The following is a 24,546-nucleotide window of genomic DNA, read 5'->3' on the forward strand; positions in this document are numbered from 1 at the left end:
ATATAAGTCACCACCATATAGTGAAGAAAACTTTGCATTCCGCAAGTTTCTGATACTATTGTGTATCAATGTTATTAATTATGATTTGTTTGGAAATATTGGAGAATACTGCTTATAGATTGTGGAACTGTTTTCATTTCGGAGGCTTGGTGCTTGTATTAATTGATTGGCACTGATTTCATGGGAACCTGTTATGTTCTGACGTCTTAATGGCTTCGAGGATGATCGAAATATGATATGATTGTTTGTTAGTAGTACTAATAGAAGATGGAACATAGACCTAAATCCAGCATTATATAAATTGGCTAGTTGGTGAATAAATGTTTCCATGAAACTGAATTCAGCATTAAAGTTAAAAATATCTACTTGAATAAATGTTTATTGTCTTGAATTACAAGTGCAAGTTACATGAAGATTTATTCAAGTATCTACTTGAACTTGATTCGACTCATTATTGTGAGCCGAATAATTAAAGTGGAGTATCATTATAGGAAGATTGTTTCCCACAAGGCACAAACAGGAGAGGTAAGAGGGGAAGGGAGCATGGTTCCCTCCTCTTTCCACCCACTTTTGAGGGTAACACATATGGTAAACTCAAACAGAAAGTTCCTTGCCCCTCTTTTCCTTTCCCCTCAGCTTTCCTTATAAACCCTCCTCCCTTTCCTCTTTCCTTCCATCCAAATAATGAAATCTTTCATTTCCCTCACTCTTCCCTCCTACCAGATGGACCTTAAAGTGAATACTCAAACCTTTAGCACATGCAACATTAGGGACATTTAGATAGAAATTGCAACTTTTTTTCCTTTTTTCTTTTTGGGTACTGTTAGACATTATTAAATGTAAATTCTAGATGTGATGTACTAGACATACATTTCTATAAGCCGATTTTTCTTCTCTTAACTGAGTACCAAGTAAGCTCTCTCTCTCCCTTGTGCTGGTGCTGGTGGTTGGGAGGACTATATTTTTATTTTATTTAATGAAGCGGTATTCAATATCGTATCATATGGTATTAGACACATCGATAGTGAGCTTATAGTTATAGCCTTATACGTAGACCCAGTACTAAATGAACACTGCAAATGAGTGAAGATGAGCAGTGGTTAAAGCACAATGATGTACAAAAGAAAAGTATAATTAACAATTGAACTTTTATCTAATTATGAGTTAAATAGTATAACAAACTCATGCCTTTCACTTTACATGAAAATAACAGTACACAGGAAGCACCAAAAAAACATTAGAGGTAAAGCATTTAAAAATTCAAAAGTAGCAAATTGTCATCATACTCATTAGTACAGTACATCAACTTATAATATTCTTACAGTATAAAAAAAAATCTGAGTCACCAAAGGAAAACAGTAACTGAAAAATATAAGGACAACAAACAGAAGTGCCCCATTGTGAAAATCTCCATAACATACGTAGCAATTTTCAATGAAGGCATTAAAGCCTCTAATTGAGTACACTCATAGCAATATTGATGCTTATTTCCAGATGATCCAACAAGAGAAGTAGCATTGTCAGTTGTCAAGGAGTCTACATTCGCGAAAAGAAGGATTCAATTAAAAGAGAACAAGAAGCAGCAGAAAATGAAGTAACTTATCATTAATTAGGAAACAGGAATCACCCACCATTTGATTCCAGTGACAGGGCACAATGTCATAATGTTCAACATCTGACATGTCTTTTGCAGAACTAGGCTGATTGAAGATTTAACTTTAATTTTCTGTGGTCTTTGTGCAGGACCAGATAGATGAGTCCTAAACATCTTTCAAGCTGACCAGTCATTATCTTCACCCGGAGGAGGTGGGCTTTGAATGTCATTTGTTTGTGCTGACTAATTGTGTGTTGATTGTGAATGGATCCATGAAACTAATGTTCAATACTCCAACTTAAACTTGCTTTAAAATTTTATAGTGATTTGCAATGCTCTGCTGAAAGTACTGGTTCCTATATTTGCAGTATTGTTGCATTTGATTCCAGTTCAAAATTACTACCCCTTTTTTCCCCATAAATGAAAATCAAGGGTCATAAAAAAAATGGAGTGAGATTTAGATCTGAAATGTCTTTTGCAACTGCTTTATAACTTTCTCAAAAAAAAAAAAAAAAAAAAAAGAAGAAGAAGAAAAAGATTTGATATTGTTTTGATCTGACATGTCTAACAGGTTTGTACAGTTATGGAGAATTGTAGATAAAAACAATGATTGTTATTGTTTTGATCTTTAAATTTCAATTGCTTAGTGCATGAATGTGATACAATTGGTAATTTTCTTCTTTATGTAGTAACAGTTGTACACAAGTATTATAGTTAGTTCTATGATTTAGCTGATGCATTACATGATTTTAGTTTATGAGCTTATTTCAAATCATATATTATGCATGAATCGCCTCTTTGATGGTTCAAAATGATTTGTCTCTCTCTCTCTCTATATATATAACAATACACATTGAGCAGCATTGCAGCACACACACACACACACACACACATATATATATATATATATTTGTGAAGGATGTTGCACTCATCCCATGGAATGCTGCATTAAAAGTCTCTTCACATATATTAAAATTATTGTCTCCTTAATGTGAGCAGCAGCAGCAGCATTAATGTTTTTTTAACTATTATTATTTATGTTTCAAGTAATTCTATGCTTGTTTTTTGGTTTTTTGGATTGTCAAACTAATGGCATTCATGTTTTCTCAGCTCCTCTCCATCAGATGCAGTAGTATTATAGGCGGCTTTGCGTCCCTGATAACTTTTCCAGAAAATGGAATGCTGTTGTTCATTGCTTAACTTTGGAGGCAAAACGAACTTCTGTAGTGGAGGTATGTCCTTAAACCTAAATTACTGATAGGAATGCTAGTAACAACCTCAATACATGGGTTCTAAAATCAGTGTTCGCATAGGATAAGGGTTGAAGCTGTTTTTTGGTTTGTGCTTATACTCTGGGATAATTGATGGACCACTGTCAGATACCTTCTTAATGATCTATTACATGTTCTGCTGGTCTAAATTCAAAGTTGCTATGATCCTTTATTTACTTTAAAAGAACAATTTTTTTAATAAATGTCTGCTTTGTTCATATGTTTGAAAAAATATTTGTTAGTTTTTTTGATAGATATAAGATTCAAACCCCTAACTGCACAAATCCCTCTCATATGCCATGTTAGTGTCACCCCTCCCCCGCAACAACTAAATTCTTGTAGGTGATACTAGAGTAATAGATTACAAACCCTGATTATGGTCACTTCCTAAAACAGGACAGGGTGACCATGATTATTAATTTATTATTAACTAAAGTCTGCTTGGACATTTTTTGCCCTGTTTTGGTGTAACACCAAACTAAATGAAATTTCTACCTTTACTTTCTTGTTCATGTTACCTTTAGTTTCCATGAAACTTTTTATTTTTTTGTCTAATTTTACAATCATTTGATGTGAAAATATTTTCATAGAAACATTACCTGACATTTTTTATCTTTTTCTTCTGTACAGATGGATGAACTCGTGTAACAAGTTGAATTGTACAGGACTAGTTGGCACTTGTTACATTTTTTCAAGGATTATATATTTTTGGATAGATGTGTATGAAAAATATTTGGGTAGACTAGTAATTATATTTTTAGATAGATGCGCATGGATAAAAATTTAAAACATAATAACAAGTATTTGTTATGTTTTAAATTTTTATGCTAGATGGATATGAATCGGAATTTTAATTGGAGAAATATGTAATTTTGGAATTATTTGTGGATGAAAATTTATAATAATTGCCGACTTTTATTAAACAGGTTAAGGATTGGATAATTTTTGTATTACATTGAATGTTCATGATTTAGATACTTTGTTGGTATGAATGATTCTTTTTAATTACAGATTATATTGAATGGATTTGATGGAATATTTGTCTTCAATTACAAGTTTATTTTATTAGATGTTGGCGACCAAATTGTGGTTTTGCCGGCCAAAATGTTGGTAGGCAAAAGGGTACATTTGGCGACTAAATAATTAGTCGGTAAAATTGATGATTTTGACAGCTAAAGAGTTTGGTCGCGAATAGGTCTATTGCCGACTAAACTTTTAGTCGCGCGAGCATTACTTTTGGCGACTAACATATTTGGTCATGGAATGTGACTTTTGGCGACTAATCTATTGGTTGTGGATTGTGACTTTTGGCAACTAACATGTATGGCCGTGGAATGTGACAATTGGCGACTAATATGTTTGGTCGGGAATATGTCACTTTTCGCGACTAAAGTGTTTTAGCGACTAAATGGATTAGTCGCAGTAATTGTATATTTAGCGACCAAAAATTTAGTCGGCAAATCTAATTTTTTCCCGATTGAAAAAAGGTTTGGTCGGTAATTACTTTTGCCAACCCTCAATTGGCGACTAAAGTGGCGACAAAAAAATTTGGTCGCGGATAACTTTTGCCGACCAAATTTTTAGTCGGCAAATATGACTTTTTGGTCGTGGAATGTATTGCCGACCAAACTTTTTGGTTACGGAATGTGACAATTGGCGACCAAATTTGTTGGTTGTGGAAATGGGCCACAATTGCCGACCAAATTATTTGGTCGTTGAATGTGCGAATTGGAGACTAACATGTTTGGTCGGGAAAATATGACTTTTCGCGACTAATGTGTTTTAGCTACTAAATGGATTAGTCGCAGTAATTATATATTTAGCGACCAAAAATTTAGTCTGCAAATATAACTTTTTCGCGACTAAAAAATATTTTAGTTGCTAATTACTTTCCGCGACCCTCAATTGGCAACCAAAGTGGCGACCAAAAAAATTAGTCGGGGATAACTTTTGCCGACTAAATTTTTAGTCGGCAAAAATGCGAATTCTTGTAGTGGCGACTAAAAAAAAAAATTTCGTCGCTGAAAGTAGCAGTTTCGGCGACTAAAATGGAATTAGTAGCCTAAAGTGAAGACTTTTGGTGACTAAAACAGTTTAGTAGCCAAATGTATAGTTATTGGCGACTAAAAATCAGTTTAGTCGCCGATTATATGGGTTTTAGCGATTAAAAAATTTTTAGTAGCCAAAAGTCAAGGTTTTTGGCGACTAAAAACATTTAGTAGCTAAAAGTATACGTTTTGGCGACTAAAAAATAGTTTGGTCGCCGATTATATGTGTTTTACCGACAAAAAAAAATTTCGTAGCCAAAAGTGAAGCTTTTTGGCTACTAAAAAATATTTAGTAGCTAAAAGTCAACAATTGGCGACTAAAATTTAGTTTAGTTGCCCAAAGTGGAGGGTTTTGGCGACTAAAATTCAGTTTAGTCGCCAAAAGTGGAGGTTTTAGGCGGGAATTAATTCTTTTAGCGACAAAAAAGTAATTAGTAGCCAAAAAGTATAGAATTGGCGACTAAAAAATAGCTTTAGTCACCAAAAGTGATCTCCTATTTTTTTTAGTAAATAATTTATTTTTTACATAAATTATATTAAAATAAAAATAATTATTTTTATATATATAGTTTTGTATTAATACCGGTCAATATACTATATAAATAATATATGTTGCATTTATATTCATGTGATGTTGTAGTGGTATAGTGGAGAGAGTGTGTTTCTAAAGGTTTAGAATGTGAGAGGTTGGTGGTTCGAAACTTGGGAACAGCAGAGGGTAATTTATTTATTTATTTATTTTTTTATGAAATAAGCTTTTGGCGACTAAAATGTGTGGTCGCCAAAAGCTTGACTATTGGCGACGAAAAAAATAGTCGGCAAATGTATAAATAATAAAAAAAATAATTCACTATTGGCGACTAAAAGATTAGTCGCTAAATGTATAATTTTCAAAAATGTAATTGACTATTGGCGACAAAAGCTTTGGTTGCTAAAGACCTGTTTTTTGCTGACTAAAAGTTTTTTAGTCGCCAATACCTCCGGCGACCATGTATTCGTGACAAAACCGGCGACCAAAATATTTAGTTGGGGAAAGTGAAAAGTCGACTTTTGGCGACTAAAAATTTAGTCGCCAAAGGTGCTTTTTCTTGTAGTGCTTGAACGCTCAACCGAGCTACTCAGCGTCATCTCTCCACCGAGCCAATACTCCAACTAATTTATACATAATTTAAGACCACATAGGTAAATATAGGTTTCTAGTAGACTCACCAGGGGCTATGGCCGAGTTCCGAAGGGACTACCATATCCCTGATGATGTCCATCTTAGTTTAGCCGAGCTAGACACCATACCCTGGGGAAAACCGGGCTTCGTTCCCTTCACCCTTCTTTCTATTGTAGAAACCGGACTCCGATTCCCTGTGCAGCCCCTTCTTTGTGAATTCCTCAGACAAACAAATCTCTGCCCTACCCAGCTTTCCACAAACTCATATCGAATAATAAATGGCATTGCCAAGCTAAACCGCCGACTTGGCCTCAACCTCGGTTTAGCCGAGATATTTCACCAATACTCTTTAGGCCAAAACGAAGACAGCTGGGTTTATTATTTAAGCATAAGGCACCGCCGTGAAAAGATAATAAAGAACACCCTGGATAAGGACGTTAATGACGACGGTTTTTTCTGGGCTTCTGGGAATTTTGAAGACCATGAGGCCTAGATCCCAGGCGGCCGAATTAACTGGAACAAAGGAGTCGCCGGTATAATTACCTCAGTTTAGTTTTGTGCTTTCTTTACGGTTGATTTCATTTTCAACCGGCCTAACCGTTGTCTTTTCCCTTTATGTAGATTTGAACCATCTTAAGTCCCAGTACAGCTACCCCAACCTAGACGCACTTCGCGCTGCACTACGATATCCCAATCGTAGCTGGGTCGAGCTGCTCAACTTTGAGCCGACCTACAGATACAGCAACAGGAGGAAGACCAGGGTGACAGACTTCCTCTTGGAGCTCTCTCCTGAACTTGATCCAACCTCGCCTGAAATCAACCTGATCCCACTAACTGCTGAACAAGAAATGGCAAAGAAGAGAGCGGTAAGGGCCCTCATCACCGAGACAAACTAACCTGAGGTACCACAAGCCGGTTAAACACAGCCGGCCGTGGTAGCCCTTCCAACCGCGCAACCCTCTTCATCTCAGCCAAGCAAGCGCGCCCGAACTTCCACAACCAAGTCGCGCCTCGTCGATGAAGAAGACACTATTCTCCCCCAAACCACACAACCGAGCCCAGAGCCCGCGGGTTCTGACCGAGCTAGCCCTTCTGAATGGGCCCCAAAACTGACACTCCGGAACCGCGCCATCCGAGACACTGATTCAGTGGTGGCAGACAAAGACCACATGCTCGCCTTCAATCTGGCTAAGAGCGCGTGCCTGCCCCCTGATATGGAACATCATGACCATTTGACCGAGTTAAAGGCCATCTGGTCAGCAACGAAGTTAATGGTGCTGGTAAGTACTCCTGATCGTTTTTTATTTTATACCATTTGTTTGCTCGGTTTTGACTCATATCTGCTACCCCTCCTTTCGCAGGCCATGCAGAAAAACCATATTGCGCATAAGCGAGTGTTGGAACTGCGCAAAACCACAAGGCAGGCCATGGCTGAGGCTGAGAGCAAGACGGCCGAGCTAAATGACGCCAAGCAAAAAATGGCCGAGCTGCAATCGAATGTCGCCCGTCTCATCGGGCTAGTGGATTCGGCGGAGGTCAATAAACAAAAGGCCTTGACCGAGCTGAAAGATCGTTATCTGCGCGAGCTTGCCAAAGTTGAGCAGAAGAAAAACGCCGAGATAACCATGCTCGAGAAGAAAATGGAGGAAGCGAAAAATCGCGGTTATAAAGAGGGTGCAGCAACCTACATCCTGTAGTGCGAAGCTACTAAGGATATATTTTTCAAGTGTGGGTGGAAAGCGGTCGTGGCACAGCTCGGTCACGGTCCAGAGACCGAGGTTTTCCTAAACCCTCCTCCGTACTTCATACCGAGCTATATGGCGGAGTACGCCCACGCCATTCAACAAAAATTTCTTGAAGCTGAGGATGACGAAAAAGAATTTGAGCCTAACAATGCCCCAGTCGTCAATGATCCCACTATTCAGTCAGCTCAGGTGGGGCCACCGGTGGAAGACTTGGTTGACAATGTGACCGAGCTACTTGCTGAAATCGGGCTCCGAGTTGATCTGGATGCGGATCTTGACGACCTCTTTGCTTGATCTTATATTTTCTTTTTTTTTTGGAAAGAAACTGTAGCCGGTCTGAAGTCCCGCTCCTTTGTAACTCTGATTTGAACTTTAAATGAAAGCTTCTTTTGTTTCAACTATTGTTTCGGTTTACTTCTATGTTTGCATTTACTTTCCAATTGTAATCTGAATGCAGTATAACATTTTCTGGCTGAGATACCTATCTCGGTCTTAACCTTGAAATCTACCTGGTCATACCTACTAACCTCTTCAGCCTAGGTTTTTACCTCAGCTGAATATTACAAAAAGTTGTTTATTCTAGCCAACCACTTTTCAGCCTGGATCCTTATCTCGGTTGAAGAGTACTAAGTGTTGGTTTTCCAGCCAACCACTCGTCAGCCTGGATCCTTATCTCGGCTAAAAAGTACTGAGTGTTGATTTTTTCAGCCAACCACTCTTTAGCCTGGATCCTTATCTCGGCTAAAGAGTACTGAGTGTTGGATATTCCAGCCAACTTCTTCAGCCTAGATCTTTATCTCGGTTGAAGAGCAATAAATGTTGATTTTTCCAGCCAACCTTTTCAGCCCAGATCCTTATCTCGGCTAAAGAGCAATAAATGTTAGTTTTTCCAACCAACCTCTTCAACCCAGATCCTGATCTTAGTTGAAGAGAGCTCAAAGTTGGTTTTTCTTGCCAACTTAGAGCGAAATGTTTGGTTATTCCTGCCAAACGTCCTGCAGCCTCGATCTTTATCTTGGCTTAAGAAAAGTGTTGGTTTTTCCAGCCAACTTCTTCAGCCCCGATCCTAATCCTAGCTAAAGAGAGCTCAAAGCTGGTTATTCCTGCCAACCTAGAGCATAGTGTTTGGTTATTCCTGCCAAACGTCCTGCAGCCTCGATCCTTATCTTGGCTTAGGAGAAGTGTTGGTTTTTCCAACCAACCTCTTCAGCCCAGATCCTAATCCTAGCTGAAGAGAGCTCAAAGTTGGTTATTCCGGCCAACTCTGATTTCATTGCCCCTAGTTCCCTAAAACTATTTTTACAGAGGAAAACAATTTATGCTGAAAAAGAAACTACGTATTTTATTGAAAAAATAAAAACTACAAGTAAGTTTAAAGAAAAGCTAAAAATAAAATAGTTTGAGATTGACAGTGTTCCATGGCCTGGGAATGACTTTGCTGTCTTCATCTTCCAAGTGGTATGCCCCTTTTCCTGCTAATCCAACCACTTTGTAAGGTCCTTCCCAATTGGGCCTTAGCTTGCCATCTCTGGGTATCAGGGTGTTTCCCATTACTTTGCGCAACACCCAGTCTCCAATCTTGAATTGCCTTGGATGTACTGTCATGTTATATTTTCTGGATAACTCCTGCTGGTATGAGGCAATGTGAACTAGTGCTCTTTCTCTTCTTTCTTCTGCAAGGTCAAGCTCCAATGCTATGGCTTCTCCATTTAAGTCTGGATCAAAATTTTCACTTCTAATTGTGGGGAGGCCGACTTCTAGTGGGATTATCGTTTCCATGCCATAGACCAAGGAAAAAGGTGTTTCTTCAGTAGATCGCCGAGGTGTGGTGCGATAAGCCCATAAAACATGAGGGAGCTCCTCCGCCCACTTGCCTTTTGCTTTCTCCAGTCTTTTCTTCAATCCATCTAAGACGACTTTGTTTGATGCTTCCGCCTGGCCATTTTCTTGGGGGTATGCCGGTGTAGAGTTGTAGAATTCTATCTTGTATTTTTCACAAAAGCCTCTAAAAATTTTACCATCGAACTGAGTGGCATTGTCAGATATTAGAGCCTTGGGTATGCCGAACCGAGTGATGATATTCTTCCAGACGAACTTCTTCACATCTTTCTCTTTTATTGATACGAGTGCTTCTGTCTCCACCCACTTTGTGAAGTAGTCTGTTGCTGCAAGAAAGAATTTTCTGTTGTCGGGCGCCGTTGGAAGTGGTCCTACTATGTCCAAACCCCACATTGCGAAGGGCCATGGGCTAGTTAACGGTAGAAGCTCTCTGGCTGGTTGATGTATTTGGTGTGTAAACTTCTGACATTTCTCGCACTTCTTGACATACTTCTCAGAATCCGCTAGCATGTAAGGCCACCAATATCCCTGCGAAATTGCTCTGTAAGCCAATGATCTTCCCCCTTGGTGGCTTCCGCATATGCCTTCGTGTATCTCGAACAAGAATGTCTCGACCTTGCTGGGATGGATGCATTTTAAGTAAGGTCCTGTGAAGGATTTTTTGTACAAGGCCATTGATGGGGAGAGCCAAAATCGCTACGACTTTGCTCTAATTTTGTTGGCCTCTTTCTTCTATTCGGGTAAGACGCCGTCTTTCAAGAACACTATAATTGGATCCATCCATGAAGGGCCTAATGCGTAGCATGATTGGGATTATTTTTCCTCCAGCCAAGCTAAGAACGCCCCACTCTGCCGAGCTAAAAAGTTGTTCGGTTTCATAGCTCGTTCGGCCCAACAAGCCTTGTTAGTTGCTCAACATGTCCTTCCAAAAAATTTGAACAGCCCCGCCTTTTTGCTTTCAACATTTATGTCCTTTGAGTTCGCAATCGTGTGGCGAGTAGTTCTTTCTGTGTCTCGCCAAGCAGACTTAACTCAGTTAACACTAACCCTGCCAACCTTCTTTGGCCGAGATAATCATCTCGGTCTAAGCATTCAAAAATATGTCGATCAAACCTGCCAGCTTGCTTTGGCCGAGGTACGCATCTTGGTTGAAGAATCCAAAAAACTTTGTTGGTCAAACCTGCCAAGCTTCTTGAGTCGTGATCCTTATCTCGGCTGAAGAATCCAAAAAACTTTGTTGGTCAAACCTGCCAACCTATTTTGGTCGAGGTAAATGTCATCCCCAAAGAGTGCAAAAGTTTTGTTGGTCATACCTGCCAACTTCCTGCAGCTTAGATCCTTATCTCGGCTTAGGAGAGCTAAATGTTGGTTATTCCTGCCAACCTTCTTCAGCCTAGATCATTATGTCGGCTGAAGAGAGCTAAGTGTTGGTCATACATGCCAACGTCCTGCAGCCTAGATCATTATCTCGGCTTAGGAATGAAAAAAGTGTTGGTCAAACTTGCCAACGTCCTGCAGCCTAGATCCTTATCTCGGCTTAGGAATGAAAAAAGTGTTGGTCAAACCTGCCAACGTCCTGCAACCTAGATCCTTATCTCGGCTTAGAAATGAAAAAAGTGTTGGTCAAACCTGCCAACGTCCTGCAGCCTAGATCCTTATCTCGGCTTAGGAGAGAGCTCAATGTTGATTATTCCTGCCAACTTTCTTCAGCGCGGATCTTTATCTCGACTGAAAAAGAGCTAAATGCTGGCCAATCTTGCCAAGCTTCTTGATTGCCCCCCAGTCGGGCAAAGACCTATTTAGAAAGAGTTGGTCAAACCTGCCAACCCACTTTGCCCCCAGTTGGGCAAAGACTTTTGCGCGGTCAGTCCTACTTGTCAACCGTGTTAACTCTTGCCAAAGGCTTTTTGTCTGGTATCATTGTTGCGCCGGACTCTGCCTTGATGCGCGCCCCATCTTCCTCCACCCGGATGTATTGGTGCACTCTCTCCATTAGGGCTTCCATAGTAAGGGGCGGCGTCATTGGCATTGAATCCCTCAACTTATTGCCAGCCGACAAACCTCGTTTGTACTGTGCGATAGCTAGGTTTGTAGGGCAATCTCTAATTTGATTAAAAGTCTCCCAATACCAGTTATTGTAAGATCTCAATGTTTCTTTCTCGCCCATGTCTATGGAGAGAAGCTGGTCAATCTCCACTGGTGTCTTGGTGTTCGTTCTGAATCTGGTCACAAATGCCTCCGCTAGTTGCGCCCAAGAAGCTATGCTACCTTCTGGCAACCTTTCAAACCACGTTAAACCCAGGTCACCAAGGCTGGAAGGAAACAGGATATACATTAGAGCCTCGTTTCGCCGATACATGGCCATAACCTGGTAAAAGTGGCTCAAGTGTATGTAGGGGTCCGACTTCCCCTCATAAGTAGTGAATTTGGGTTGGTGGAAGCCTGAGGGTAATGGTGCGTTCTGTATTGTTGGAATGAACGGTGAGCTCTGCAACCTTGCTAACGCTTTTTCTGCTGGTTCATAGGCAAGGCGTGGCTCTGGAATTCCAACCTCGACACTCCCATGTGTTCTAGGAGCCAATCGTTGTAGTGCGGAGACTCTGCGGGGGTCGCGAGCCTGAGTGTCTTCTCTCCTTCGAGCCTTTTCAGTCCTCATTCTCTCAGGCCTGGAGTAGCGTGTCCTGGAAGTCTTTGACTGTGTATCGCCTGACCTAAGGCTTCTACTTTTAGCTTGTGATGGTGTGACTTGTCTGTCACGATCTTCTGAGTGGCAAGAGTGTGTGTTGCCTTTGCGCCCCTCTTTTGCTACCATCCCTTTGCCTTTTATCTGGCTCTTCATAGACTCTATGTCAACCGCCATTCTTCTTATTATTTTGTCATGCTCCCTTATGCGATCTTCGAGAACTTGAGGATCCATCTTCCGTCTCTATCTATCAGGGCTTTGAGAGCGGTGTGGACTTGAGCCCCATCTTTCTCTCGCTTCTCTCCGCGGATTCCTTCGCTGGAGATCCAATTTTGCCATGGGTGGGATAGAAGGTAAACCTTCACATCTCCTACCCCCTTCCGATGTTTGCCCATCAATAGCAGATTGCGGCAAGTCTTCATTGTGCGCCATTGCTTTCAACTAGAGAGGAAAACTTGATCAAGAAGTTTTGCTCTTTGTGAAATTCCCACAGACGGCGCCAATTGTACGAGCAAGAAATAATATTCTCGTATAATCCTGTTGATCAAGTCTGCGCTCCTTCAAACGTCGTCGCTTTACTCCCTGAAAACACAAACGTGAGCTAGTCGGTGGGTGTGCTTCCGATATCTAAGTCAGCAAAATAGACAAATGGACAAAAACTCTGTGTATTCAAGAATCAAAGTTGTGTTACCTCTCCATAGGTGATGTTATGAGCTTTTATAGGTTTTGCGTGGCACAATCCTAGTAGGACTCTTATTTCTCCATGCAAAGTCCTCCTAGGAATCACACTCCTGAAAGATAATGCTTATCCTTCAACACCCCCCCTCACTGCTTAAACCAAGTGAGATGGTTTTACCTCGGTAGTATGACAAAACGACCGGGCTAACAATACTTCTTTGTCATACTCAAACCAGCACCTTCACATGCAACTCATAGCTCGGCCTTTGTTCACCAATATAGCGATCCCGGTTTTCCTCTCATGTTTACTGTATTCTGGACTCGGTTCTGTTGATAGTTGTTGTTGTCTGTATTTCATTTCCGTCCTTTAACTCTTTGTATTCGAGTTCAGAATTGTCTTGGGCGTGTTTCGAACAGGTTGGTTGAGCTTTTGTCCCAACTCTTGTTGCCCAGATTTTTAGTGATCCGCTCGAGCGGGTCTTCTTGCGCTCGAGCGGAGTTTGCATACCTTTAGTAGTTTGTCCGTCTGCAAAAATACTGCAGATGGGTTTTTCACACTCGAGCGAATTTCTTTACGCTCGAGCGGGTCGCGCTCGAGCAGGTATCCTTGGCGCTCGAGCGGGTGTTCGATGTCTGTAAAAATACTGGAAGAGTGTAATCTACGCTCGAGCGGGTGTTCTTTTGTGCTCGAGCGGGTGGAGTTTTGTAGTTATGTCTTGGCGCTCGAGCGGGTATCCTTGCGCTCGAGCGGGTCCAGTTTTTGTGTTTGACGCTCGAGCGCCCTATTCTCCGCTCGAGCGGGTCATACGTATATTAGTTGGTAGTTGGGTCATTTTAGATCACTTTTTCAACTCTCACTCTCTCTCTTACTTTTCAAAACCTACTTTGAGAGCTTTTCTCACTACATTTCACATTCTCTCTAAGGTTTGATCTAGTTTGAGTGATCTTCTACCTTAGTTCCTTTGGAAAAAGTGTAGAGCTTGGCTTGGGCTACCTATCAATCCGAAAATCTTGGGATTTGGAGTACTTTCGATTTTCTTCACCTTCTCTTTTGGGCTCCGAATTTGAGGTAGGGATAACTACTCATATTTATGGTCTTTGACATAAACTTGTAGTCATTTTGATGTAATGTTGTAGTTGGGAAAGTTTGGGAGTTAGGGTTTCAAACCTTAAAATGTAAAAAGAGGGTTTTTGTCCCATTGAACTATATATGTGTATTTGAGCCTCAAAATGAAGTTATTGAGGTCTATTGATAATATTTGGACTTTTGGGTCAATATTGGGAGAAATGGGAAAAAATGCCATATTTGGGTTTTATTGGGTCATTAGTGTAATTAATGACTTTCATTGTGAAATAGTGAAATTGGGAAGTTATGAGAAAGGATGGTGGAGTTGGATTGATAAATCACTCACTTTTGAAAATATTGATAATTTATCTGTTGATGCATTTATTATCTGTTTAGACATAATTGCTTTGGGCCATCGGTGGAGGATAGTCGTGATTGTTGTAGACACTGTATGTTGATTAGGGAAAACTGAAACTAATCACGTTGAATATGTCATTGAATATGACGATTGGAATAATACATCGAATCTGTGTATTGATTGATCGTGTATATGATAATTGTTTATATATATTGTTTTGTGTGGGAGGAGATAGGGGATGTACTCTACAGTTTAGGGGAAGATAAGGGATGGACTCCTAAACCGGATGTTATTTGGGAGGAGATAGGGGATGGACTCCATTGATACAGCAAATCTGTGTATTATCTATGAAGTATGAAAGTGTTTTAATATGACATTGATACATCAAATATGTGTATCTATTGTGAATTATGGAAGTATTTTATTATGTGTTATAATCTCATTTAAATTGTTGGTATTGGAAAGGTTTTTAACATGAGCCGTAGTCTCATGGGAATTGTTTGGCCAAGTTCTGAGCCATGTTTATAAATTGAAGTTGTTAAGTAAAAGAAAAATGGAATGAAACATGGACATACCTGTTATGAAATTGGGTAGTGCTGTATGTTGGTTTATATTGGTTAAACATTTATCAAATGCTAATGTTTTAGTTATTGCTCATATTATGTTTAGCATATCTCTACTAGGCGTTGGCTCACCCTATATGGGACATCATTTTTCAGGTTCAGGTGATATGCCACATCCAAGGAAGTAGCTTGGGAGGCTTGAGGCTGATAGCTCTTTTTGTTGTCTCTTTTGTATATTACATGTATATCAAGCCATGGTCTTATTTTGTATAAAGAGTTAGGACTCTACTTTTGTTGAATCCAAGTGTTGACTTGGAAAGTTGTAAGCCTATAGGGCATTTACTTTTGTTGTCAACATGTAATATCTTTTGTAAGAATACTCTGATGAATGGCATTATGTTTTATTCTCTTAAGTTTATGGATGTAATGAATGTATGATTTATGGGTTTATTTTGAGGGCGTTACAACCAATACCTCAGTTGTATCCATTAAAGACCGAGCTAAATACAGCAAGCTCCGACCGCGCTAACCATAGCAAGGTCAGCCTCAAAAAGCCATAACACCTCGGTCCAACACACTGTGGCCGAGATAATTACCACTCCGACCGAGGTGGCTGAGCTAGCTGCAAAGCTCTTTTTGGACCAAACTAACTACAAGGCCCTGTTACTCAGCCTTTCTTATCGTGGCCCACAGAACGGCCGATTACCCAACTCGGCCCAATTTATTTATAAATTACCCTCTCAGTTAGTGAGAGAATGGAGTAAAAGTGTATTTATTTTGATGATAATGTGAGAGATAGTTAGTAATAGAATTATTGTTATATAAAATAACAAAAAAGTATTCTATATTTAAAAAAATTCTAAAACAAATATATAATTTTTTTTTTAAAAACACACTTGGTAAAAATAAAAAAAGTACTTGAACACTGTCGTGGTATTGATTTTTCAATGAGTAATGTTAGGGATCATGAAAAATATATCATGAAATACATCATGAAGATTTTTCATCCCTTGATTAGTCTTGATTAGTGTGTGGTGTTTTATTGTATGAGTAATCCAAAGGTTGAGAATCTTTCATGATAATATTCATGATATATTTTTCATGATCCCTAGCATTACTGTTTTTCAATCCCACCTCCATTCAAGGCATCCTAATCCTACTACTATGTGGGGACTACCAATCCTTTGGGAGTAACAAAAGTATAGTTTGTTTTCAGAGTTAAAATATGAGAGAATTATAGTGAGGGGATTGGTAATGAAAGAATTTAAAATGAGAGAATTAAGTAAAATTATGTTTATTTTAATGATAGCTGTTAGTGTAAGGATTGTTAAATTATTTTTATATAAAATAAATATAAAATAATAAAATAAATAAAAAAGTATAAAAATATTAAACATTAATGTTAAAAAAAGGTCCAACATGTAAATAATTTAAAAAATAAAAAATTTCCAAAAAAAATAAAACGATAATTTTTACTTGACAAAAAAGAAACAAAAACTTAAACATTAATGTTAAAAAAAAAAAAAAATGCCCAACATGTAAAAAATAAAAATAAAAAATAAACAATTTCTAGTTCGGCAAATTATTTTTTTAATACCACATTCACCTCTTCCATTCCAATCTCCCTTCCAAAGTCTAACCTAATCCCCTTCTCCACCTCAATCTCTTCTCTAAATCTACAAACATGCACAATAATAAATGAATTTCACCGCTATCCTAATCCAATCCACCCCTTTGTACCCAAAACAAACTGGGCCGTACGCCAACAAACCAACCAATCCCCTTTGGAATAGCAATCTAAGAGCCAGCAAACCAACCAAATAATAGTGTGTGTGCCAATTTTCATCTTACAGGCAATTTCCGAAATAAGTAGTTTGTTTTTATTTTGATTTTTTATTTATTGAATAAGTAGTTTCTTTTTATTTTGATTTTTTATTTATTGTTTGCAATAATCATGTGCAAGTATGTCAATGCCAGGGGGTTTGGGGGAAGTGCTTGTACTTTGTTTCGACATTGGATCTCATAATTGTATTGTATGTTTTTTTAATAAAGAAGTTGTTCTTCATGTTAAAGTTTTTTCTTTTGTAATTTTTATTTTCTGTTTTTGTCATTAAATAATGTTATACATAATTGTAATTTTTTTCTTTAATCCAAATAAGCTTTCATCCAATCCAAATGAGTAATGTTAAGGATCATTTAAAAAAATTATGAAATACTTCAAGAAGGTTTTTTATCATTTGATTTGTGTGTGGTATTTTATTGTATATATAGTCCAATAGTAGAGAATTTTCATGAAACATTTTATGATATTTTTTTATGATTCCTAACATTATTCAATCCAAATTGCCGGAACCTCTTTCTTGTCGAAATTAATTATAACTTAACACATGATTGAGTGAATTTTACCTTTTAATTATAACCATCTATCCATGTCAATATTATAATTTTCCATGCAACTTTCAGGTCATCATAGTGAAGTTGGGATCTATACATGATGAATAAGTGATAATATGTTATTAATTAGAGATACCACATTGTTATAATGAATTTTTTTTCTTCCCGACATGGTTACATTATGTGATATTGATGTCAGCCACAATTTATGTAGTAGAAGTTCCTGAGCACACAAAATAAATTATGGGAATTTGTAAATCAGTTGGAAGACCAAAAATTACGAAGTGATTGAAAAGTTTATAATTTCAATTATTAAAGTAGATAAATTTTATCATTGATTTAAAATTTATCTTGAAAATATGGGCTGAATTGTAATTTCACCAATATTATGCAATGTCACAAACACAAAAACAATATGTACAAAAAATGACAACTCAAAATGTAATATGTAGGACCAACTTATTTGATAAGTTGGAGATATATATATATATATATATATATATGATGGTTAGGTGAAAATATGTTAACCACACCATATAGTTCTAATGAATTTTTTTTTCTCCCCGACATGGTACTTTATATAATATTGATGTCAACCACAATTTATGTAGTAGAAGTAAGCTGACCACACAAAATAAATTAGGGAAAATTGTTAATCAGTTGAAAGACTTAAATTTTTTTACAAAGTGATGGAAAAGTTCATAATTTCAATTATTGAAGTTGATAAAGTTTATCATTGATTTGAAATTTATTTTGAAAATATAAGCTGAATTGTAATTTCTCCAATAATAAGGGTGAAGTGCACATTAATGTTCACATTGATATTGTGAATGTACATGTTTGAAGTTTCGGATTGTAAGGGATTTGTACTTATGTTAGATGGATTTGATATTTTGCTTATATTTAATATGTTACTACTTTTGAATTAAGTTTATATTTTGGATGCTTTGAATAACTGGTTTAATTTTTTTTTTTTTTAATTGCATGTATGTTTAGAAATGATGCACAAGAAAAGTAAGTTTCGGTTTGGATTAATTTTTCTAGGTTTATGAACTAAACAGGAAAATTATAAAAAAATATAAATAATGAATTTTTTGTGACAAGTTTTCAGTTGTTAATTTACTTTTGGTGACAATTTGATTTGGTTGCTAAAAATCTATGTAAAATAGGATATAGATTTTTAGCAACCAAAAACTTGATTGGTGCCAAAAAATTTGACATTCAGCAGCCAATTTGCTTCAACATTAAAAGATATTTTGGTGACGCGTTTATCTGTCACTAAAACCTAACATGAGCTTCTGTTTAAGGCTATTTTTAGTTACTAAATGTTAATTTATGGCAACGAAATTTTTAGTGTTTAACGACTAAAATATTTGGTCACTGATTCTTTCATAAGGCGACCATAGTTTATTTGGTCGGCAAATCATTTACTGACATGGATTCAGTGATCATTTTTTTTTTTGCATCGCTGTTAACAATGAAAATTACACTTTTGGTGATTAACATGAACACCGCTAAAAGTGTTTTTTTCCTGTAGTGCCGAAGCAAGTGGGTCCGTTGCAACAAAAAGCCTTATCATAGTTTCAAAATTTCATATTTAATTTCTTTATTTTATTAATTTTAAACAATTAAACAAAATTCTATTAGGTAATTATTCCATGATTTATAGCTTTCAAAAAAGAGAATATACTAATCTATTTTAAAATTCAATTAAAAAAAGAACACTTTTATGGTAATTCCCATAATTTACAATTTTAATTTCCTATTATTCCATATTTATGTATACTATACATTATGTACCTATACATTATATACCTGTATATAGTATAGATGTAATCATTCAAAAAAAATTAATAAAAAAAAAACAAAAAACCAAGCACACATGGTCAATTCAAAAATCATAACAACCATAGCAACTATACTACCCAAATATTTCAATCTCTTCTTCACTGCAATAAGACATCAATATCTGTTTCAATTGTTTTATCAAATATTCTTATACAACTTTTAAATACTATTGTTTGGTTTTTGAATTCATTTTTTTTTTAAATTTAGTTTTTTTTTTTTCATGTTTTTTTTAGTGATTTTTTTAATATTTTAAACAAATTTTTATTTTTTATTTTTTGATGCACCTAATATAGATGTACCTAAAAAGTAAAATATTTGAAAAAAAAAAAATTAAAAACTCAATAAATATATAAGAATATGAAAATGTACTGAATTTTCATATTTTTTTTTTAATATTTTTGATATTTAGTGAATTTTTTAAAGATTTTTTTCACAAATATTATACTTTTTAATTATATTTATATTAAGTGTATCTAAAAAGTAAAAAATTGCTTAAAATATTTTTAAAAATTATTAAAAATAAAAAAATACAAAAAACAACCAATTTTTAGAAAATTGATTCCGAAAATTAGAACCAAATAAGGTTATTTTTTTTTTTTTTTATTGCAGATGTTAACCCATGAGATATTACAATATTTTTACGATTGTAGCATTTAAGAGTTTTAGTTTACATATATATATATATATATATATTGGTTAGATATACAGCAGTAAGAGGAAGTTGATAATACAATGATGAATTTACCTCCCCCCCAAAAAATAAAATAGATGCTTTAATTATAATTCCGCCAGTGATCTGTTTTAACTATTTTCAAATTTCACTACTTTAAGCAAAACTTACGATGATGGTCACCTAAGTTGACAACATGTAAGTTTTGCTTCTTGTTTTAATTTAAATTTGTTGTGTTTATTTATTTATTTATTTCCAATGTAGAACTACAAATCATTTGAAATTTTCCATGAAAGTCCTTGAACTTTTCATGGAAGTCCTTGAACGTAGAGTTACAAATCATTTGAAATTTTCCATGGAAGTCATTTAGATCATCATTTATACATGTGAGATCATGTTTTTACTTAAGTTGGCATTAGTTAGTATATTATTTATCATATTATTATGAATTATGAATATCAAATCATTTTACTTTTTAGTTTTGTCCATACCCCATTATTTCAATAATTTTTTGATAATTGCCTTTTTTTTCTTTTTCTTTTTTTCTTTTTTAACTTTTTAAAATTGTTTGCAATCTTTGAACATTTTTCTTGCAAATTGTTTGACATATGTATTGATTAGTTAGCCATCATACATACGAGTCCTATTATAGGTGCATGATTATGACTTATAATTTTTTATTTATTTTAATATTTTTTTTTTGGCACAAGCAAATTTGATACTCATATCATTCACTCATTATTTTTTAAAATCTCTAACTAATATGAAGGACTCATAAATGTATGTATTGATGTTTGATTCAATATGTATGTACTTCGTTTTTATCAATAAAGTTACTTTTTCTTTTAAAAAAAATCGCTCATAATTGCTTCAAATCTCTAACTAATATCAAGAGCTCACAAATGGTACGTAACCTCACAAAATCATAGAGACAATTCAAATGACTTACCCAACCTAAATATTGTAAATTTGATTTTTATATACATAGTCTTATAAGATAGAGATAGGAAAATATAACCAAGATATATTATGTTTTTCGAATTATTTAATTTAGAAACAAATATGATTTTTTTTAAATTGACTTTAAAATGTTATTGATTCAAGTCAGGGAATGATGTTAATTTCATATTCTTAGCTAAGCTCAAAAATTTTCTTAATGAATTTTCTTCACGTTTTCTCACACAATTAAAAAATCCATTCCAAAACACAATTTTTTTTTATTTTTTTTTATTTTTTTTTATCTCTTAAAATAGTCAAAAAGTCATTTAAAATGTTAATTTCAAACAACCACTTTAAAATATTTTAAATTTACTTATCTATCTTTTTAAAATTATTTTTAATTAATTAAGAAATAAATTTATCCATTATTATTTAATCACGTGCATAGCACCGATTGTACGCTAATTTGTTTTAAACTGAACAAATTGTTTGTTGATTGCCATATATATATATATATATATATTTATTATGTATGATAGTATTCAATTCATAAGTCCCAACACGAATGGAGGGAGAAAAAGGAATTTTAAGATTGTGTAGGGAGTGATGGACTATAGAGTGATAGTGTTAAGGATATTCCATCAAAGCCTAAGCGTAGCTCACAGCTCAGCTCATGTTCTAGTTCAATGATGAAGCCAAGCTGCAGTTCAATCTATGTGACTGCATCAGTTTAAACAGATATCAGTTAGATAGTTTGAACAAATACCAGTTAGATAGTTTGTTAGTTTGTTAAACAATTACAAGTAATTAGCACATGTGGTTTAGATACATATCTCTTGTATAGGTATAGGTATAGGTATAGCTATATATATAAGGATAGCTTGTACATTCGATGTATGAAATAAGAGATTAATATTTTCATCATGGTATTAGAGCATTGAAGCTCTAACGAGCATTCTTCCATGACAGCTTCCGCATCATCTCTGTCTTCAAATATTTCATCTAATCTTTCACTTCTAATCTCCAATCTGTCTTCTTTTGTGACAGTTAAACTTGATTCTGCCAATTTCATTATTTGAAGTAGTCAAGTCTCTAATATCCTTAGAGCTACTAATCTTCTTGGATATGTTGATGGTTCCATTTTCTGTCTTTCTTCTATGATCATTAATGGAGATGGTCTGGAAGTAACCAATCTAGATTTCATTCAATTGAATCTAATCGATGCCCACTTATTAAGTTGTCTCAATGCTACTGTATCCTCTCCGATCTATTTTGCCACTCTTCAATTTCATCATTGTGCCAAAGTCTAGTCTGCTTTTCACAAGAAATTCACTTCTCTTTCAAGATCACATATCCATCAGCTGAAGAATAAATTGAATTTTGTTATGAAGAGGTCTAAATCAATGGAGGAATATCTTTCCAAAATCAAAGATATCGTAAGTCAGTTGGCTCTTGCATCAGTAGCTATTGACAATGAAGATCTTGTTCTATTAACCTTGAATGGTCTTCCTGATGAGTTTGATGCCTTCAAAACAACAATTTGAGCCTAATCTGGTTGTATTTTAATGGAAGAGTTGTCTTCTCTTTTGTGTTCTGAAGCAGTCCACATGGAAGCAAAAACTAAAAAGGTTTTGAACCAACAGTTGCATTTTCTACTGTCAAAGGTTTTGCTTGTCCTACTTCTTCTACCTTTTCTTCTCGAAGACATTCATCTTGTAGTAGATTATCTTTCAGAGGAGGAAGATGAGGCAGATATTACAGAGGAGGCAATGGCAATGGCAAATTCTCTATCCATTACACTCGAGGAAGAGGAAGATATTCACAGAATTCTCACAACTCTTAAGCTTGTCAAATTTGTGGAGGTTTTGGTCATTTAGTTCTTGATTATTGGCACCGAATGGACTCTCAATATCAGTCCTTGCCTCCTAATGCTAATGCCAATGTTTCTTCATCATTTGCTCCTAGGGCCTTTGTTGTTTCTTTATCTGAAGACGTCTCATTATCATCATCAGTCCCATGGTACCTAGACTCTGCCACTACTGATCACATCACCAATGACCTCAATAATCTTACCTATTATCAACCATATCAAGGTACCGACCAGGTCACCATTGAAAATGGCACCTCTGTCCCTATCAATCACATTGGTAAAGGACTTTTACCCACTCCACATCATTTATTTCGACTTAACAATATTCTTCATTCATCATCTATTTCTTCCAATCTTGTCTCTGTTCAAAAGTTAGCTCAGGATAATCATTGTATTATAACATTTGATGATTCTAACTTCGTGATTCAGGACAAACTTACAAAGAAGTTCTTCACAAGGGATATAACATCGATGGACTTTATCATTTTCTGCCATCACTTGTTTCTTTATCTGCTGCTTCTCTATTTTGTCCTCAAGCTTTTGTTACTAGTACTGATAGATCTACTTTTGTTACACCTACTGAGAGGGTAATTTTTGTAAAAATTGGGCCGAGCTGGGTAATGGGCCGTTATGAGCCACAGTACAAAAAGGCCGAGTAAAAGGGCCACGTTAGTCACTCCGGTCGTATGAATATTCCGAAATTAGTCCGGTCCTAAGACTGCGAAGCTGGTCCGGTCCGATGTAAGAACGAAGTTAGATCGGTCTAACGGTACCTTTGAATTAGACCGGTCTTGGAGTTATACCGGTCACGACTCGTTAGTTCGGTCTAACCACACCATGTGTTGTGCATGAGAAGCCGACGTAAGAGAAGTAAAAGGAAGAGCTAGTTCGACTTATTCTACGGCTGTGCATAGTCGTGTTTACTTCGGTCGTATTGGAGTTCGGCCATGATAGAACCATCTCACTTAGTTTAAGCAGTGAGGGGGGTGTTGAAGGATAAGCATTATCTTTCAGGAGTATGAATCCTAGGAGGACTCTGCATGGAGGAGTAGAAGTCCTACTAGGATTGTGCCACACAAAAACCTATAAAATCTCACAAACATCACCTTTGGAGAGGTAACACACAACTTTGCTTTCTGAATACACAAAGCTTTTGTCTATTTGTCAAGCTTACTGACTTAGGCATCAGAGAGGTTTCCGGCACACACCCGCCGGCTAGCTCACGTTTGTGTCTTCAGGTGATAAAGCGACGTCGTACGGAGGAGCGCAGACTTGATCAACAGGATTATACGAGAATGTTGATTTCTTTCTCGTACAATTGGCGCCGTCTGTGGGAAAAACAGACAGGACAAAACCTCTTGATCAAGCTTTACCTCTTTAGAAACAATGGCACATATTGAAGAATTACCACAGTCCGCCATCAACGGGCAAACTCCAGACGGGGGCGCAAGGCGTGAATGACTACCTTCTATCCCTCCCATGGCAGATTTGGAGCCCCAACGACATAACACCAGGAGGGATACTAGGGGGAGGCGGAATAACAGCCCCCGTCACTCTCATTCGCAAAGTCCGGACAGGCAAAGACGGAGGATTAATCCTCAAGCTCTGGAAGACCGCGTCAAAGAGCAAGATGAATTAATAAGAAAGATGGCGGCGAACATGGAAGTTTTAAAGCGCCAAATGAAGGGAAAAGAAGTGGCGACAGGAGAGGGGCGCAAAAATAAGACGCCCTCTCGCCACTCAGAAAATCGTAGTAGGAATACCACACCATCGCAAGGAGAGAGCAGAAGCCTCAGGACAGGCGATACTCAATCCTGG

At 36.6% G+C, this 24,546-nt stretch overlaps 1 long non-coding RNA gene across 2 annotated transcripts; it reads left to right on the forward strand.

Annotated features, from left to right (window-relative positions):
* The first annotated feature begins 1,482 nt into the window (after nucleotides 1-1,482).
* LOC145822972 (uncharacterized) lies at nucleotides 1,483-3,790 on the forward strand. 2 transcript variants are annotated; one of them, XR_014364910.1, is made up of 4 exons: nucleotides 1,483-1,594; nucleotides 1,744-1,806; nucleotides 2,705-2,826; nucleotides 3,496-3,790. It is a non-coding gene; the product is annotated as an uncharacterized LOC145822972 (long non-coding RNA). The 2 variants fall into 2 exon arrangements; XR_014364909.1 differs by lacking the exon at nucleotides 1,483-1,594 and having other exon boundaries at nucleotides 1,668-1,806.
* Nucleotides 3,791-24,546: the final 20,756 nt, after the last annotated feature.

The sequence above is a fragment of the Camellia sinensis genome, chromosome 3, assembly GCF_055761805.1.
Source record: "Camellia sinensis isolate YWXY chromosome 3, ASM5576180v1, whole genome shotgun sequence".
In the NCBI taxonomy this organism is placed as follows: domain Eukaryota; kingdom Viridiplantae; phylum Streptophyta; class Magnoliopsida; order Ericales; family Theaceae; genus Camellia; species Camellia sinensis.